Below are 20,766 nucleotides of genomic sequence, written 5' to 3' on the forward strand. Positions count from 1 at the left end.
CAATCTTGATTAAATTCAGTTATGCAAAATGACACAAATTAGTTCTATATTCAGTCTCAACATTCATTATCAAATAGCACATAATCAAGAGGGAATCAAAATCAGGCATCACTAACAGAATCAGATTTTTAAAAAGTAGAGACATTATATAGGGTTTTATTTAGTTCTAATTCTGAGCCCAAATTAGAAAGCAGTGTTATTCAATATACTTTCCAAAATGTTAACTTTCTCTTGTAACTACGGTGTCTACAAAGGATGTTAAAATCGTAAGCCAGTTCAAGATCTGAAATCCTTAAATGGGTATGTGAATATGTTTTCAATATATTATTACCAAATAATTTGTTTTCCTATGAAAACTGAAGAGTTTAGAAAAAAACAATATAATTGTCAATTCTCAAACTTTACAGATAGTTAAAATCACAAGATTACCTCTGTACTCACAAGATTGAGCCACACCTGGGAACTTCAATACATGATGTGACACCATCAACCATGGTCACTCTGGCTGGCATAATAGTCCTCAATAGATTATGCATGTGTAATGATGAGGGTTATAGTACTAAACTATAAAGACTGACAAATTAGCTATCGTATCTCTAAATGGTAAATAAGTGAGTATCAGAGGGTATGTCTACCCTAGCCCCCCAGTTCAAACTAGGGAGGCTAATGAGGGTGACCAAAATTGCAAATGAAGCATGGGATTTAAATATCCCACACTTCATTAGCATGTTCCCGGGCAGTCGCCATTTTGGAAATTGACTAGCCCGGAAGAACAGCCCGCGTCTACACACGGCAGTGAAGGGCGATTCCGACATAACCTCATGGAATGAGGTTTAACTGTTAATTCGAAGTAAGGGGTTTATTTTGGAATCATAGAACCATAGAGCTGGAAAAGACCTCAGAAGGTCATCAAGTCCAGCCTCCTGCTCTAGGCAGGACCAATCCCAACTAAATCAACCCAGCTAGGGCTTTGTCAAGTCGAGACTTAAACACCGCTAGGGATGGAGACTTCACAACTTCCCTAGGTAACCCATTCAAGTGCTTCACCACTCTCTTAGTGAAATAGTTTTTCCTAATATCCAACCTGGACCTCTCCCACCACCACTTGAGACCATTGCTCCTTGTTCTGCTATCTGTGAACAGCCTTTCTCCATCCTCTTTGGAACCTCTCTTTAGGAAGTTGAAGGCTGCTATCAAATCCCCTCTCACTCTTCTCTTCTGCAGACTAAACAGACCCAACTCCCTCAGCCTCTCCTCATAAGTCATATGCTCCAGTCCGCTAATCATTTTGGTTGCCCTCCACTGGACCCTCTTCAATGCATCCACATCCTTTTTGTAGTGGGGGGTCCAGAACTGGACACAATACTCCAGATGTGGCCTCACCAGAGCCGAATAAAGAGGAATAATGACATCTCTGGATCTGCTGGCAATGCTCCTCTCTGTCCATGACAGGACAGAGAATCACCCGTCTCTGCCACGTGTAGAGGCGAGCAGTTCTTCCCGGCTAGTCAATTTCCAAAATGGCAACTGCCTGGGAACATGCTAATGAAGCGCGGGATATTTAAATCCCGCTCCTCATTTGCAATTTCGGTCGCCCTCGTTCGCCTCCCTCATTCGAACTAAGGGGCTAGTGTAGACGTACCCTGAGAGACAGGTAGTGAAGAAGGGAAAATTTGGTGCTAGAAACATCTCTCGCAAGTTAAAGATCATGGATCAACCATAAGCTTTGAAACTCAGAGTCTGCTAACTGGAACATTGGACACAGACAGCTGTGAGAGGATCTCTAGATAAAGAAATTTAACTGGACTATATCTCATTAGCTCCTTTTGCTGTCCTGTACGTCTGTATCCACCTGTTCCCACTAAAGTTATAAGTTCTCAGGAGCAGAAACAGTCTTTTAGTTCTGTCTTTGTACAGCATCTAGCACAAAAAAGGGGTCTGTGACAGAGTGCGGCCCTTAAGCACAACCCCCAATGGCTCAGTACCACACATTAGGAATGTAATAGTATAGCCGATTAACCGATAATCAAAACCTTATAGGTTAATGCTATAGACTACCCGCATTTTCCTCCCCCCACCCTTGATAGTAAATTTTTTAGCACGCTGGCCAACAGCACACCTCAGTTCTGGCTCGCATCAGATCCAGAACCTACTCCTGCTGTGGCTCTGCATTTAAAGTGTATTAGGAGCCAGGCAGGCAGGCAGGCCGACTCCACTTAGGGAGTTTGTGCAATCTCCATCTCTGGAGATCATAGAATCATAGAATACTAGAACTGGAAGGGACCTCGAGAGGTCATTGAGTCCAGTCCCCTCATGGCAGGACCCAGAACCATCTAGACCATCCCTGATAGACATTTATCTAACCTACTCTTAATATCTCCACAGATGGAGATTCTACAACCTCCCTGGGCAATTTATTCCAGTGGTTAAGCACCCTGACAGGTGGGGATTTTTTCCTAATGTCCAACCTAAACCTCCCTTGCTGCAGTTTAAGCCCATTGCTTCTTGTTCTACCCTCAGGGGCGAGGAAGAACAATTTTTCTCCCTCCTCCTCGTGACACCCTTTTAGATACCTAAAAAACACTATCATGTCCCCTCTCAGTCTTCTCTTTTTGAAACTAAACAAGCCCAATTCTTTCAGTTTTCCTTCATACGTCATGTTTTCTAGACCTTTAATCATTCTTGTTGCTCTTCTCCGGACCTTCTCCAATTTCTCCACATCCTTCTTGAAGTGTGGTGCCCAGAACTGGACACAATACTCCAATTGAGGCCTAATCAGTGCAGAGTAGAGCAGAAGAATGACTCCTCGTGTCTTGCTCACAACACTCCTGTTAATGCATCGCAGAATCACGTTTGCTTTTTTTACAACAGTATTACACTGTTAGCTCATATTTACATTGTGGTCCACTATGATCCCTAGATCCCTGTTTGCCGTACTCCTTTCTAGACAGTTTCTTCCCATTCTGTATGTGTGATAGGGATGCTAAATATCAATTAATTGAATAGTCAAGTAACTTCATGAATTCTTATCGGTTAGTCGACTAGTCTATAGTCCCCAGGGATGGGGACGGCACCACTGTATCAGAGGCAGCAGTGAAGGGTGTCAGGCGGGAAAGCCAGTTTAAAAACCAGATCCCCTTGTGTTCTGACTGCCTGTTGCCCAATGCTACTGCCCCTGATAAAGAGATAGCAGCACTGGGTGGCAGCAGCCCCTGTCTAAGGTGGGTCTGAGCCCTAGACCTAAGAGCATATTTAAGAGCAGGCGTTTTCTTAAACTGTGTTAAACCGGTGTGCTATGGAGAATAGAGTTCAAAATGGCTGCCCTTAAAGGGGCAGGCAACTTTTTTTTTTTTTTTTTTGCTCAACAACTTCTCCCCGACCCCCTTTTTTTTTCCTCAACAAAAAATCCTTGGTGTTCTGCATTTAAGAAAATTATTGTTCGGTGTTCCTCAGTCTTAAAAAGTTTAAGAAACACTGGTGAAGACCATACTGGTTCCTGCGGTGAGGGCAGGGGACTGGACTCAATGACCTCTTGAGGTCCCTTCCAGTTCTAGTGTTCTATGATTCTAGTATGGCTTTCAGGTACAACAGCCCTAAGTTCCCTTCACTTAGTTGCAATCATTTTCTCAAACCTAGGTACTGAGAATAAGATACCCCTTTCGGGGGGTTTCTTTTATTAACTTCTTTATAGGATGCAAAAAGCTTTCTTGCTTAGCCCCCAAGTCCAACCCTTCTTCTAATGCAGTGGCTCTCCAACTGTGGGTCAGGACCCCAAAGTGAGTCACATTGCACTTGCTGGGACCCAGGGCCCAAGCCCAAGCCCTCAGGGCCGAAGCTCAAGTCTGAGATCTGGGTGGTTGGGCTCAGGTTACAGACCCCTCACCCAGTACTAAAGCCCTTGGACTTCTTCTTTGGCCAGCTTGCGGGCTTGGCTTTGGCCCCCCTAGCATGTGTAGGCTCAGTCTTCAGTACCTCCTCCTGGAATCAGCTCCTCCTCCTAGGCAGTAATTTTGGTTGTCAGAAGGGAGTCATAGTGCAAGAAAGTTTGACAACCTCTGTTCTCACACCAATAAGCATCTCCCCCAAGTTCAGGAGTCTTCAACTACTCCTTTGGGAGCTGTGTTATAATTTAAACAGTCTCAGTGTACTAAATGAGGACTCCATGACTCTTGTCCCCGATGTAGATTATAATTCAGGCCAGATGCAGTCTTCCAACAATTTCTCTCAAACTGATTCCTTTTTACTCAGTCCTGTCAGCTTGGAGAAGTCAGCAGACCTCTTGCTGCTAGTCTGTCTCTTCTGATGGAGAAGGCATCATAGATGCTGCCCTCCTTCCCAGGACTCCTCCTGATAGGCTCCCCTCCGTCCCAGACTTTCTCCATCCTGTATCTCAACACTTCTTCTGGGCTCTTAAAGGAGTGATAGCATGTGTTCTCCCCCAACCACTAATTATTATCTTGTAACCCCTTCCTCCCTCCAAGTATGTGCCTCTGTCCCTTCCTAGGGCTTGTGTATATCCAGTCTCCCAAAATTTTAAAGAACCATGCCATGGAACAGGTATTGGCTGACTCTACTACCTTTAAAAGGGATAGACCAGCACTATTATAGGGTCCTGATGTATGCCTTAGGGTACGGCTACACTGTGGGGGGGGGGGGCATTTTCGAAGAAGATATGCAAATTGTGCTCACATTTGCATATCATCTTCCGATTCTTTTTCCAGAAGAGGCTTTTCCAATATTTAGCCCATCTACACAGGGCCAAATGTCGGGAAAAAACTCTTTCGGAAGCTCCCTTACTCCTTGTAAAATGAGGTGTGCAGGGGCAACCAAAAGAGGGTTTTTTCTGACATTTGGACCCTGTCCATGGGCCAAATATCAGAGAAGCCTCTTCCGGAAAAATAATTGGAAGAAGATATGCAAATGTGAGTGCAATTTGCATACCTTTTTGAAAAAACCCCCCACAGTGTAGCCAAACGCTGAGGCTGCAAGATTCTGCTACAATATCAATAATAACAACAAGTACAAATATTGTTTAAATGAACTTACTTGTCCTTAAATAACATTTTTCAATTAAAGATCTAATGATATATCTGGTTGTAAGTCAACCATAGAACGTTGAACGTTGCTTTCTAAAATCTACAAATCTATTTGTTTCACAATATGAGTTTCCATTTCCAGAACACGGAATAGGCACAGAACTATCATTCTTCTTAAGGAACTCTTCTCCTTTTTAGAATATATTTTAGATGTTTTTATTTAACAAATAATAAAACATCTTGAGATGTTTTTGAGTGTGCATCCTTCCCTTGCCAATAACCTAGCACATATGGAGGTAAAATACGTAATGGTCAATGTTTAAGGCTATAATGAGTTTTACAATTTTATGATTTCTATCCTGATTAAAGGCCTACAATTGTATTGCACTGCATACTGTACATAAAAGTTGACATTACCTCTCTGTTTATACTGGAAATTACTTGTCTGCTGTTATAGATGAACAAAGGATTAATTCCAAATCATTTCTGTGGCTAGAATGCCATAGAATAATAAAACCTACCATTCTACAAGTCTGTAAAATTGGATTAAAAGAGGATACAACAATTTCAAGAATTCATGGAAGTGATCTTCTCAAAACTAGAACAAATGTTTACAACTAGAAATCTGTATTTGTTATGGGGGAAAAACCTGAATATAAATGCCAGACACAAAAGAAATCTGAAAATGCAAATGTGAGCCTAATTTAAGAGAGGCACCTCAAGAAACTGAAGTTAGAGTTTAGATGTCTTTCCCAAGAGAGAGAAGATATATGGTGAATCAAAGTAGTTCATCATTTTTGCATTAATGGAGAATGAAAAAAAATATACTCACTATGAAAATACAGACAGTTCTCAGACTTACAACATATTTGGTTCCTGAAAATTGTGTTATAAGTCAAAATGTCATAACTCAGAATGGCAATCCACTCCACTGTGGGACGAAGTGTCATAAAGTTAAACGTCGGAGTTTGAATCAATAAGTCAGTTCAGAAATTGTGACTTTGTTGTAAGTCGAATATCATAAAATCCAAGATTGCCTATAAGCATTTGGGTGCCTTTTGCAGAACAATCTAGAAAAAAATCTTACTTTTAAGTTCAAAACTTCCTCTGCTAATAGTCACCAAACTTTTCATCCCCATTTTATTGCATTAGGCAATGATACCACTGCAGCACAGTTTTAATGCCATAATATGTAACTAAGATACAGTAGTCAAAACAAGTCAGCTATGAAAACTTCCCAGCCCTAGCACAAAATCTTCTCACGCTATCCCTCCTTTACTATGATGATTGATGATAATGTAAAACAAAAACAGATAATGGGGTAATGATATTTTATATTTTACTCGTTAGAAAAAACATGAGAGAAAATTTCCACCAATTAAAGAACTGGCTAAAATGCAATTAAGGAAACCAGAATTAAAAATTGAAATACACAGTCCTCTTTCCAAGATAGAGAATTATAATGGGGAGCTCGAACCTACAATCAAAATTTATGTAACCAGACATTCCTGATAAGCAAGTAGTAAATTTGATAGATAGATAGAAACAGTAGACAGAAGCTACTCAGCTACTTTAAGCTGTCACTTAATTTTTTACATAAGTGGATAGCACTGTCCTCAATGCAAATAAATATAGAAGAAAGCAAGAAAAAAAGAGAAGCCAAATTCACTTCTACATGCTTAAAGATGCACAATAATGGAGAGAGAAGAAATTTGGGGACAATTGTAACCTTGAGCCCAATGCTCGACGTCAGTGAAATAAGAAAAAATTTGATGGCAGGGAACATTAGCTAAGTCAGGAGAGTTTCTAAGGATAGGAATAGGAAGACAATGATCATTTTGAAGGGGACAGCCACAAATCAAACTAAGGAATGTATGAAAGGACTGTCACTATATGTCCTCAGCCCTTTACAGGTTTAGCTTTTTATGTCATTACCAGCATGTGTCATATGGCCTAAGATTGCCTCAGTAAGAATTTCAGGATGCCTTACAGACTCTTTATACAATGAGATGTAGGACAGAAAAGCAATGTCAAACTAATGTATAACCTGAAAAGTAAGCCTCTCTTAATTCCAATGCAAGAAATATTGGATTCTTTACTAAGCTCATCAAGAGATGCTCTTGGTATAGTATTTATATTTTTAAAGCAGCAAAATTTTTATATTATTTTTGTTATCCCTGTTATCCATTTTCCCAGTTCATCTTTCAACCTTCTTTTATAACGCCAAGTAAGATCACACTCTTGTTTTGTTTTTAATTTAGTTGTATTCTCCCCATCCCTTCAATTTGTTTGTTTCTCACTATCTAGGAGCTGTTGGGAACTATACGCATGGTTTCTTCAACAATGACACCTTGCCTTTTTGCAGCACCTCCCCTTCTATGATCCTCTCCCTTCCTTCGAGATTGCCCTGTCCAGTGAAGTAGTTCTGCCTCAAAAAGACCTGAGATTGCCATTGTGCTTTTTTATTTTTTGCACAAATTACACAGCTCCCACCGAGTCCTAAATCTGTTTTGACAGTCTAGCCCATCAGCCGCTGTGATGTGCTCTCATGCTGCACTTTGTTATTCCTTTGTGACCTTGACGGATCTTTTCAAACCTTTCAACGCTTGGGTTTTCAGGTATGACTAGACTCATCCTTTTAAGAGCACACAGTACTCTACAGATCACTGTTGCTAGTATCACAGGTATTGTACTCCAAAATATGAGTTTTCAAGCATGTGCCAGAATATCCAGGAGAGGTTGGTGAATTGGCAGAGCACTCCCTAAAATAGAACTTGAAAAAAACTCAAATAGGACAAATGCAGAGTGCCATTAGCTTATTACCAACAAGAATCTTCCTTTCTCACACACACACACACTCTCACACACATTGTGCGTTTCCTACAGAAACATAATAAAATGACAAGTTTTGATTAAATGAAAACTACTGAAGTAGAAATAGTGACATACTAAAAAGATTACAGCACTGCCGAGAATCCCATTCCCATTAGGTATGAGTGCAAAAATATTCATATCTAACATATGTTGGATTTTATTTGCACTGGAAATAAAAATAATAATTTGCTGCAGGGATTTTATATTTTGTGAACTCCCTGGTGAGAATGTAATGAAAAGGAAAGGAAAAGAGCGAAAGTTCTAAACTAGAATCTATTATGAGGGGAAAAGAGGCCTACAGCAAGTTTTCAGTGTGGAAACATTTTCCATTCTCTAATGATGAAATTACCAATATTGTATTTCAGTTTGCTCTTAACACACAAAATTGCTATATGAGAATTCTGATATTTTAATGTTGTTAATATTCTTAAATTTATTTTATTTTATAATTCATTCCTTAGGCAGCCAAAGAACCTAAAGTTAGGTTACTTATTAACTGGAATTTTTGTAATACACTGATACATTGCCCCCAGACTCACAGTCTTCCAGTTGAGTGCCATTCTGTGCAGATGCCCCAGAACCATTAAAAAACAATTATCCTAAGAGGAAGCCAGGCACTCTGATGTGAGAGCTTGTAGAGTGGCACAATGCATTTACTCATTCAGTTCATGCTTGTTCAGGATACTAAGGCCATGTCTATACTACGAGATAAGGTCGAATGTATTTAGGTTGATTTTTTAGCACCAGATTCGGTAAAGTCTAAGGTGCATGTTTCCACTGTGCACAAGCATTCAACATAGTTCAAAGTAGAGCAACCCCATTAGAGTAGCTACCATTGATTCTGAGAGCGATGCACGGTGGGTGGCTATCCCACAGCGCCTGCAACCCTTTGTATCCTGGGTTATGTTCCCAGTGCATCCTGGGAACAAAATTGCAGCAGATGTTTCTGGGTACATTTCCTCCCTCCCCTCATTTCCCCCAAAACCACCACCACTTCTCGAGAGCAACAGCAAATAGTCTTTTGCACCCTTTTCCCTTTTATCTGTGCAGATGCTAGAGCAACATTAAGTATGGAGCTCATCATGAATCCCATTGAGCATCAAAGCACTATGATGATGATGTTAACATTGGTGTGCCTATTGCTGGAGAATGTTCAGAGCATATCCAGAGTCCACAGGAAAGAGGACGACTCAGGAGGCCATGAATCTTGGGAGGACACTTTTCTGTGAAGCACTTGAGTGAACATCAAATGCCACCAGCATTCTATCCACAGCAGAACACTGGTTCTGCTGCTGTCAGACAGGCACAAATTGGTGGGACTGTATTGTGATGAGCGTATGGGACGATTAGCAGTGGCCGCATAACTTCCATATGTGTAAGGCCAATTTCAAGGACGTTGGTGCATTGCTTTCTCCCACCCTGAAGCGCAAGAATACAAGAATGAGACTTGCTCTGACAGTGGACAAGTGCATGGCAATTGCCCTGTGGAAGCTTGCAATGGCAGACAGCTACTGGTTAATCGCGAACCAATTCAGAGAGGGGAAATCTACAGTGGGAGCTGTTGTGATCCAAGTAGCCAAGGCAATCAATATCCTTCTGCTACAGATTGTAGTGGCTCTGGAAAATGTGAAGGACATAGGGAATCCCAGCATGGCCACGCCTTCCACTAACTATGGTGGGACGATAGAGGGAACACACATCCCCATCCTGGCACTTGACCACCTTGCTAATTATTACAAAAACCACAAGAGGTACTTCTTGTCAATGCTGCAGGGGCTGGTGGATCACAAGGGCAGTTTCACCAACATCAACATGGAAAAGGTCAGAAAAGGTACATGACATGTACATCTTTAGGAACTCCTGCATCATCAGCAAGCTGCAAGCTGGAACTTTTATCCCAGTCTGGAAAAATTACAATTGGAGACATGGGCAACCCACCCTACCCCTTGCTGCTGTGGTTCATGAAGCTGTGCATAGATATCCGACACTGCAATAAAGAGCAATTCAACTACACTAGGGTATGTCTACACTACCCCGCTAGTTCGAACTAGGGTGGTAATGTAGGCATACCGCACTTGCAAATGAAGCCCGGGATTTGAATTTCCCGGGCTTCATTTGCATAAGCCGGCCGGCGCCATTTTTAAATGCCAGCTTGTTCGGACCCCGTGCCGCGCGCCTACACGCGGCACGTGCTAGATAGTTCGAACTAGCAAGCCATTCCGAACTATCTGTACACCTCGTTCCACGAGGCGTACAGATAGTTCGGAATGGCTTGCTAGTTCGACCTATCTAGCCCGTGCCGCGTGTAGCCGCGCGGCACGGGGTTCGAACAAGCCGGCATTTAAAAATGGCGCCGGCCGGCTTATGAAAATGAAGCCCGGGAAATTCAAATCCCGGGCTTCATTTGCAAGTGCGGTATGCCTACATTACCACCCTAGTTCAAACTAGTGTGGTAGTGTAGACATACCCCTAGAGATTAAGTGCAGAATGGTGGTAAAATGTTTAAAGGGAAGGTTCCACGGTCTAATGACTAGGTTAGACCTCAGCAAATGCAACATTCCCTTTGTGGTAGTAGCCTGCAGCATGGTCCATAATATTTCTGAGAATAAGGGGGAAGGTATCTAACAAGGTGGGGGTCCAAAGCAGAGTTCGTAGCCATGGATTTTGAGAATCCAGACACCAGGGCAATAAGGAGAGCACAGTGAGGGGCAGGGCAAATCAGAGAGAGGCTTTGAAAGAAAGTTTTATGAATGGCCAGTTTTGAGAGTTATGCATGTTGCTCTCAGTGAGGTGCTTCTGCAGTCAGTGTGCTTTGCTATAAGACCTGCCCCCTTCTGTTTTTCAGAAAGCATGCATTTTTATTTAGGGAACACAGACAGGACAGAAAAGGAGCCCAGGGAGGGAGCTTCAGGGGTAGTGGAGTAATCACAATTCCAAGGAGGACAGCCTTTTGCTTTGCAACGCATCCCTGAGGATTGAATGTGAGGCTGTCCTTGAATACTCCCCACCATGTTCTAAGGCCCCTACGAGAGAAGAATTACATGCAGCTATTCATAGAACTGGCTTGTTTGCAGCAATGCTCCAGACCAGGGGTTGGCAACCTTTCAGAAGTGGCATGCCAAGATTTAGCTTATTCACTTCTATTTATGGATCTGTGTGCCAGGGGAAGGGGCAGGCTGCATACGGTGACCATATTTTCTGAACCAGCTGCAGCTAGAGAGAACAGTTGAATTTAAATTATTAAACAGATTAAGCATTTTAATTTTCTCATGTTAGTTTATCAAACTTCATTTAAAAAGAAGTAAAATATTAATTTATGTCCAACACAAAAGGTTTCAATGGTTGTTTTTTTTTTCTTTTTGGCAGGGGAGGGGAACCTTTTTTGGGTTATGGGCCACTGACACTCAGAAAAATCAGTTGGGGACTACAAAAGTGAGAAGAAAAAAACTCCTCAAAAACTCCCAGCCCTCACTGATGTGGCCCCCAACTGAGACACCTCACTTCTCTGACACTCCAGCCCCCATGGGGCGAGGGGAAATGTCAGGGAGGACTGAGGTTCAGGGTTTCCCATAAGCCAGATTTACTTTTCTGGACATCCAGGGTTAAAAGATTTTGGGGACCCCCTTAGGCTCTGAGGTGGGGACAAAAATGAGGGGTCCAGGGTGTTGGACAGGGCTGCCAGTGTATGGGACAGGGATGGGGTTCAGGATCTGGGTGGGAGATGAGGTGCAGAAGCAGGCTGGGAGTAGGGTATCAGGCTAGGGGAAGAGAGCAGGAGCAGGGGAGGGTGCAGAGTGGCCAGGAGGAAGGGTGCAGGAGCAATGGTGAATGCAGGAGCAGGGTGGGAGTAGGTGTCTGGCCAGGAGGGAGAGTGTCAGTCCAGGAGAGAGCTTGGGACAGGGTGTCTGTCTAGGAGGGACCGTGCAGGAGCAAGGGAGGGTCTCCGAGCAAGCTGAGGGTGTGGGTCTTGGCAGGGGGAGGGTAGTGAGTGAAGGGGATTGGGGTGTAGAGGTCGGGGCATGAGGAGGGATGATTACCTGGCTTTGTGCCCCCTTGCAGTGGGGAAAGCCTCCAGCCAGCGCACTGCCATTCCCCCAGGAAGTGGAAACGGGGAGGAAGCTCACCCCTTCCGCAGAGTGGGGATTCTGGTGCGGGGGGGGGGGTGGAGAAACTCCGACCTTTCCCACCAGATCTTGCTCACTGCCGCTCCCCCAGCGGAGTGGGGAGAGGCAGAGGGAGAGAGAAAAGCACCTGCCAAGCCTGAGCTCATCCCACCCCACAGTAACCAGCTGGGCTCCATGAAACCCCTGCTGGGACTGAAGCAGCAGTTCCAAAGCATGAAGGTCTGGGAGTGGCTCTGCTAGGTTTTACCTTGGACCTGCCCAGGTCCCCCAGTAGTAGCGGCAGCTGCTGTACCAACAAGTGGCTTGGAAAAGGAGGAGGCAATGTGACCGGACCAGGGGCCCCACGTGCCAAAGGCAGTCCCTGTGGGGAGGGAGGAGGCCGTGCGGTGGTGGGGCAGTGGGTGGTGGAGTGGCTGGAAAATGCACACCACCAGAAGACAGCCCAGCTGCCTTCCAGCAAAGCTCCAGTGGAGCCGCCTACACATTCTGCGGGGGGAGGGGGAGGAGGCTGCTGCACTGTGCGAGGAGCAATAGCAATTAAAATCAGGGCAGATCCATATGGCCAGTGAATGGATGTGGCGGGGAGGCTCAAATGCCAGTGAAAATTGGCTCGTGGGGCACTTACAGCACGCATGCCATACATTGCTGACCCCTGCTCCAGACCATCCATTAGCCTCCTTTCTCTTTTCGTTCAACTGCCTCAGCTCCTTTATTTCTACTTAGCACTTCTGGGTGTTCTTGGCACATCCTTTCTCCTCCATGCCCCTTGCAATCTTGGCATAGATATCTGTGTTTCTTTTGCTGTTCATAGTTCTGTGAGAACACATTCCCCTCCCCACACAGCAATAAGGTCCAGGATCTCCTGCGTGCTCCATGCTGGTGCTCGTCTGCAACCCTGGGAGCTCATGGAGCTCCTGGAATTTATGGTGTGCTACCAGCTCTGAGGTCTACTCACCATGCTGGCCACACAGGAAATGAAATTCATATTTTCCCAGGGCTTTTCTTGTTCACCCGGTGAGGAGTAGAGTTGAAAGTTGTGGTCAGAGTGGTCACCATGGGGCACTGTCGGACACCTCCCAGAGGCAGAGAATGTCGACTTCCAAAGCACTGTGTCTGCACTGCTGCAAAGTTGACTATGCAAGGTTGAATTTAGTGGTTACTCCTCATGAAAGCAAGAGTACAGAAATCGATTTAACGCCCCTTAAATTTGATGTAAAGGGTTTTGTGGTGTGGACTCATTGTTTAGAAAATTGACCTAATGTGACTAAATTCAACCCAATCTTCCAATGTAGATCAGGCCTGAGAATGAATAAAAGAAGACAGAGGAATACGGGAGAGTTGGATTGTGCGGAAACAATCTATTCGGAAAATTCCTATAATCATAAATAAACTATGTTTTAATTTCCAGAAAGTTGCCTCGACAGTGCAGGAGACTAACTGGCAATTGTTTTCTTTCTTAGAAAGGAACCATTGTGTAGTTAGTAGATAGAGAGATGAGAGACTGTAGAACTGTTTTCCTTATGCAAGCAACTCAGCTTTTTTATAGCTTCAGAATGTAGTGCTCATTGAAGGCACAAGCCAAGCCTCAAGTGGTTGCCTATAGTGCTTGGTAATGGAACCAAAATGATTGATTCAGAATATAGAAGTTGCTACCGCCCTAGATTAATAGGCCACACAAAAATCTTTTGTCGAGAAAATCAAAGCAAGAATGGAGGAGTTAAAGCCAAATGCTTCTATACTTTTATTCTCCATGCCAGACTAAGCACATCAGACTTCATCCAATGCCAGGTGAAATCCAGTGGACTATTTCCATTGACTTTAATAGACTTTGGATCAGTTGCCTAGTTAAGTGTACAGTACTCTTTTAGAGTAGCTGAATTTTAAAAGCTCCAGAAAATTTCTGAGAGGAATTGTGGGGACAGTTACATGAAGATGAATAAATACTGAGGACCAAATTCTTTTTTTAAGTTATATCCCTGAAATCTGGAGTAACTCCATTGATTTCATTGACCTAAACAGATGCAGCAATATTTTTCACTCACATTTGTTTCTTTTTGTTTGCTGGTTTTTAGTCATTGATACTATTCCTATATTAAGGAGAATTCCATTTCATATGAGACACTAAAATTCTAGACACAATATTGCAGAACACTAATACACCCTGGGTAAATATCCAGTAGAGTATGCTGTGACATTATAATTAATCTCTGTGGGGAAAGCTGGTATATAATTCAGTAACTTCCTTCATTATCATGTAGTACTATCACTGTACTGTATATCATTCAAAGGCTTAGGAATCAGGTAATGAAAGTCATTTCAGCACAGATTATATAGAGAGCAAAAATGTTAGGGATACTACTCAGCTAAAATGGTAAGTAGCATTCAGAAAGCATGCATACCATAAACAGGAGTCCACCATAATTGTAATTATTCCATAGAACAATCTAATGACTGGTCTGTCTAGACCTCTTTTGCTGGTACTTTGAAAGTACTCCGTCCAACCCCTCCATTTTTTCAGAAACCCATTCCAGAACTGTGAGCCAAACCCTCTGTCCCCATCCTAAGCCCATACCCCCTCCCAGATAATGCACCTGAACTCCCTGCCCTAGGTTACAGCCCCTCCTGCCCTATATCACTACCCAAACTCCTGCAACTCCTCCTGTACCCCAGTCCTCTGCCCTAGGTCACAACCCTCTCTTGCCCTAGGTCACAACCCAAACCTTGTCCCCCAATCTTCTGCCCTTGGTCCCAACCCCCTCCTGCCTTAGGTCACAACTCAAACCCCTGCACACCAGTCCCATGCCCCAGGTCACAACTGCCTCCTTCACCCAAACTCCCTCCCAGATCTCACAGGCCCTCCTACACCCCAACCGCTTACCCCAAGCTCCCTTCTGCACTCAACCTTCATTCCAGACCCCACACCACCTCCATTAATGTCATGGAAGAGTGCGGCCCTCACCCCCTTTCCAAAATCTTGGAGTGCCCCCCCATCAAAAATTACTGCCGACCCCTGCTGTAGTATCACTGCCAGAGAAACAACAAACCAGAAAACAAAACAATTGGCCCAAAGCACTCTCACCATATCTTTGATCTATTCACTATCTCAAGACTTATTGCAGTCCATCAAAAAGGCTCTGGATTTAAATGGCCTTTGGATCAGGCTCTATTTAAACTATTCTTGAATCTGCAGCTATGATGTCTTCTCTCAGTGGTCTATTTCACCTTTCCACTAGATTACATTATAAAGACTATATTACAGGTGACTGGGAGGCAGCATGCTCTGGACTGAATGAGGAGCTGGAAGTCAAGAAATGCTGAGTCCATTGTTTGATCACACAGTGTGGGAGAATGACCCCTTGCAGCTTTCTCCAACTTTCCAAATTTTGACAATACATTTATAGTCTGCAAGTTTTCTAACAAATATATAGAGTCACATAGTTAAAGACTAGAAGGAACCACTTGATCCTCTAGTCTGATCTCCCTAATCACCATCCTTTCACCTCTGAACCAACAACAATAATCAGAATTAAAACAAAATATTACTAAACTGAGTGCCAGCAAAGAACAGAAGGGACCATTTTGTTATGTGCACTAAGGCATGTGCAGATGTGCACCATCAGGAGAAACTCATACTGCCAGCTGTGGGAGGCCGTCGGCACTCTGCTAATCAGCTGGGCAGCATTTGAATCTTTCCTGGGTGGCCACCTAAAGCACACAGTTTACAGGGAACACTTCTGGAAAGGAGATCTCAAGAAGTCATCAAGTCCAGCCCCTCCCTCCTGCCTTAAGTCAGAACCAAATAAACCAGTTCTTAAAAATGACCAATGATGGGAATTCTGCAACTTCCCTTAGAAACTTATTCCAGATCTTAGCAATCCTTATAGTTAAAAGAGCTCTTCCAAATATCTAACGTAAATCTCCCTTGCTGAAAATAAACCCACTACTTCTTGTCCTATTTTCACTAGACATGGAGATTATTCACATTACCATTGTTTTTATAACCACCCTTGACATACTTGAAGAATGTTATCAAGTCATTTCCCTTCCACCCCTGAATCTTCTTCTCTCATGACTAAACATGTCCATGTTTTAACTTCTTCTGATTGGTCATGTTTCTAAACTCTCTATTGTTTTTCTTGGTCTCTTTCTGGACAAATTGGAAAGAGTTCAATCTTTCCCCATTTGACAATGAACCATTGATAACTATCCTTTAATTACAATCTTTCAACTAGCCATGCACCCACCTTATAGTAATTTCATCTGGACTACCTTTTTCTACTTTTTCTAATAAGAATGTTATATGGCATGGTGTCAAAAGCGTTATGACAAATCAAGATATAGGTTGGTTTGGCATGATGGTTGATTTTAGCTTTAAAATCTAAGGGAAACCAGCTATGTTAAAAATGCACTTGTTCCATGAAATACCACACTATAAGTGATACAATACATTATTAATACCCTGACACATAGGATAATTACACATGGAGCTTTTGCTTCAGTTAAATAGAGAAAGGCATTGGCACACTTCTCTTTCTCTGTATCTACTTTTGGGTTATATATCAGTGCCTATCACAGTACATGAGCACCTTTTATCAGGGTGCAGAAATAATATTCTGAATGACTCTCATATAACAGCTTCTGAGTCCGGATTAAACTGCATTGGGGAAAAGGATGGAAAGTTTTCTTTGCTCTGCAGCTCTCCATGGGAGGCACCCATTGATCTACAAAAATATGCTTCAGTAGCCTCACTAGGCTTTGTGCTGAATAGTGTGCCTGTGGCTGAAGCAGATCCACATTTTCCAAATTAGGTGCCCCAAAAAAACTGCAGATCTTTTCAGCTCATTAAGGCTAATAGAAAAGAGAACACTAATTTGCACATCCTGTTCTTCCTACTGTCGGCAACACCTACTTTCACACAACAAACATAGGTACTGACTCTGCGAGTACTCCAGGGGAAAAACAGTGGGTGCTCAGCACCCCCCAGCAGCCCTGTGGATCAACCCCTCTCCCGTCCCAGCACCTCCCATCCATTGACAGACCTGCCAAACAGTTCCTCCCCTTCCCTTCCAGCACCTGCCTTCCACCACAATTAGCTGTCCAGCGGCATGCAAGAGGTGCTGTGGAAGAGAGGGAGAAGCAGGGAGAGGGAGCAGAAAGAGGCAGGGAAGGGAGCAGGGCATGGTGGGGGAAGGCTTGGAGGCAGGGAAGGAGTAGAGACAGGGACTGCGGTGGAACAGAGATCCAGCATCCCTAGGGAAGTCACAAAGTCAGCACCTCTCTGACAACAAATGCAATGGACCACATTTATCTCTGGTGCTCCTCTATCAGAACTAGAGCTGGCTTGGAGTTTATAAAGTGTCCACAAAATGAAACCAAAGTAATGAAAATTTTCAACAAGACTTCACACATTTAATTCTTCACTAATTGGAAGGTTAAGAAGAACTGAAAAAGCTGCTTTTGACTGAACAATCCAAATTTGTACATTTTAAAAAGAATTGCTAAAGAAGAAGCCTCTCCAGCCTCTTTTCCACCAAGATATGTAGGATAATGGATTAAGTGTGAGGCTGGTCCTAAATTTCCATCTCTTCTAATGTCAGGTGTAAGCAATATTTTGCACCCAAATAGCACTTTAGAAACATCTGGTTGTGAGATATGAAAATTTCTTATCGTTATTAGACAGATGAGTAAACACAGTCTCAGAGGCATAGCCAAGATTACACAGCAATTTAGTGTCAGAACAAAGAAACCAAGTAATTCCTAAACCATCAGATTCCCTATTAGAGTAATTTAAATAGTTCATAAACCTGTAAAATACTTAGCAGCCTGCCATCTTAAATCCTGTACATCTCCAGATTTCATATATGTCAGATAGTATTAAGCCAGATCCTGGACCCTTCTCACACCCTGGCTACGTCTAGACTGGCCTCTATTCTGAGATAGCCATGCTAATTTCCAACTTTGGAAAAGGGAAATCCGCGGGGGATTTAAATATCCCCCGCGGGATTTAAATAAACATGTCCGCCGCTTTTTTTCCGGCTTGGGGAAAAGCCGGAAAAAAGCGTCTAGACTGGCGCGATCCTCCGGAATAAAGCCCTTTTCCGGAGGATCTCTTATTCCTACCTGAAAGTAGGATTTCCCTTTTCCAAAGTTGGAAATTAGCATGGCTATCTCGGAATACTGCCTGGGTGCTCTCTTTCAAAAAAGCGCCTTGCTTTTTTGAAAGTACTGCTGTAGTCGAGACACTCTTTTTTGAAAGAGGCTTGTAGTCTAGACGTACCCTTAGGCTGTGTCAAGACTACACCCCTTTTGCGGAAAAGGGATGCAGATTAGACACATCGCAATTGCAAATGAAGTGGGGATTTAAATCTCCCCCGCTTCATTTGTATACACGTGACTGCCGCTTTTTTCTGGCTCAGGGCTTTGCCGGCAAAAAGTGCCAGTCTAGACGGGGATCTTTCAGAAAATAAAGCCTTTTCCAAAAGATCCCTTATTCCTGATTTTAAGAGGAATAAGGGACCATTCAAAAACACAGGACAAGTGGCCTTGTACTGGTACATGTTTCTAATAAGCAAAAAGTACAGATGCAATCATAAAACTGTCAACTATGCACATAGCAACAACATCCTGAATAGCAGGATGTACGTCAAATAGGGCTTTGAGCATTTTATGTATCCTACACAATACATAATAAATTGGTAAATATTACTAGAATGAACAAGTCTCGCTTTGCTATAAATTGGGTTTAGTAAGAACAATCGATGGGAGGGAATGGTCAGGATTGACCCACATGTCCTGCTCAATGTAAATAGAAATGATTAGGCCCTTCACACTGGCTGCCCAGTGCATGGCATTCCAATGCATGGGAAGAAACGGAACCATAACCTCCTGCCTGGCACTGTAGGTAGAATACAGTTGAAGTATATGTGAATTAGACTTTATTATTGTATATCATAGATATTTTAGTAAGTGCTTTTGCATTGCTTTGCGCTATATTAATTGCTTTCAAATTTATAGTGTTTAAGATTTAAATTGTATAATAATTGTTCTTAAGGCTTGTAAAACTTAAACAACTGTATTAACTGCTTAAAACTTGCAATAAATAAGAAAGTGGTTAAGTAGCACTGGTGTTCCCTGGTTTCCTTTGGATCTAAAATAAATCAAACCACATGACACAATTATTTCACATAATGTAGAAGATTGCAAAATGCATTTCAAATGTCTCGATCTCTTTCAACATGGGCAAAGTTTGAAACACAATCCTAGAGCTGACAAGTCTCATATCCCATTACAAATTCCTAGAGCCATCTATTCCTCACAGAAACTCTATAATGCTGATAAAAAGTATATCTGAATTCCCTTTTTCTCTCAATTAGAGTTAATCTATTAAAATAAGTTAATTAGATTTCATAACATGGAATGGTTTTTATGTAACGTCTAGCAAAATTAAATATAAATGAACTCCTATGGGAGTAAGATCAATGGAGTACAAAATGTCTTTTTGAATTGTATCTTACAACACATCATACTAATCAGCTGTGAGTTCTCACATACTGGATAAGAAAAAATTATACACAACAGCAGGGTACAATGAAACACACATGACCTTAAAAATTCTAGTCCATAGAAATACACATACAGCTTAATGTACCAAAGCTTAAACCATTGCTTAGGATAACTAAATGCTTCATATGTGTTCACTATGGAACATAATCAATCAGAAGTACTATATCAGTGGATTTAATTAATTTAAACATTCTCCTTCATGATCCCAATCGCAATCAGCCCAAAATACAGTAAGACCATAGATAAACCCCTATCTTAAGTGATCACTTTAAATTATCCTCATGCACTATCCAGTAGAATTTTATACGACCTTTTGTGAAAGAACATCTCTAGTGATTTTTTCTATCTCTGGAGTGGTCCTTTAAGCCACGGTTTACTGTTTCCTTAATTTCACAATAAGATCCATAAAGTGGAATATTATTTCTAGTTTTGTAACATTATTTGGAAGTACATTCTTCCAGACTGGAATAATACTGAAAAATGAGTTCAAGGCACAAGTATTCTACGCATTTTCTCTATCAGGTGCTTCGCTTGCTTATATGCTCAGAGTCCAACTCCTGTCATATGTGGGGTCAGGAGGGAATTTCTCCCAGGTTCACCTTCCTCTGCACCATATAGATATGGGTCACTTGCCAGGATTATCTGGCTATGTCTCATTGAAACATTTCCCTGAGGGGTCTTAGGCACAGGTGCACGTCTGTCCCATCTATTCTTTGTCTGTGGCACATAATAATCTAGTCTTCTATGAGTCTCATTTACTTTGGTCTTATTTCCATTGTTGAATTTAGTGTGTGGGTGCCATGTGGTGTTGGTGCCCTGTGACGAACTAGATGATCAGGTGTCCCTTCTCACCTTAAACTCTGTGACTTCATGTATCTGCATGTCCAGGCAGCCTACCAATCAAATAAGACTGAGTTCAAAGATGGGGATAGTGGTAACTAGGACTTGTTGAAACAATTTTGGCTGATTTTCTTATTAATGGAAAATAAGGTTTTAGACTAAATGAAAATTCACAAAATATATTGGGTTTCTTTTCAGGAAACCAAAGCTCCCCGAGTCATACAAATTTTGGCTGACAACTGAAAAAATGCCAGTTCCTAAAAAATTGCTCTTTTCCAAGAAAGTTGAAATTTTCTATAGAAATCCCCAAATGATTTTATAACCATTGG

The 20,766-nt window shown here is 42.4% G+C and overlaps 1 protein-coding gene across 1 annotated transcript in view; it reads right to left on the bottom strand.

The window, feature by feature from the left end:
* NELL2 (neural EGFL like 2) overlaps positions 1-20,766 on the bottom strand; it is a 290,204-nt gene that overhangs the window by 205,121 nt on the left and 64,317 nt on the right. The window lies entirely within an intron of this gene.

The sequence above is a fragment of the Pelodiscus sinensis genome, chromosome 1 (assembly GCF_049634645.1).
Source record: "Pelodiscus sinensis isolate JC-2024 chromosome 1, ASM4963464v1, whole genome shotgun sequence".
Lineage (NCBI taxonomy): Eukaryota > Metazoa > Chordata > Testudines > Trionychidae > Pelodiscus > Pelodiscus sinensis.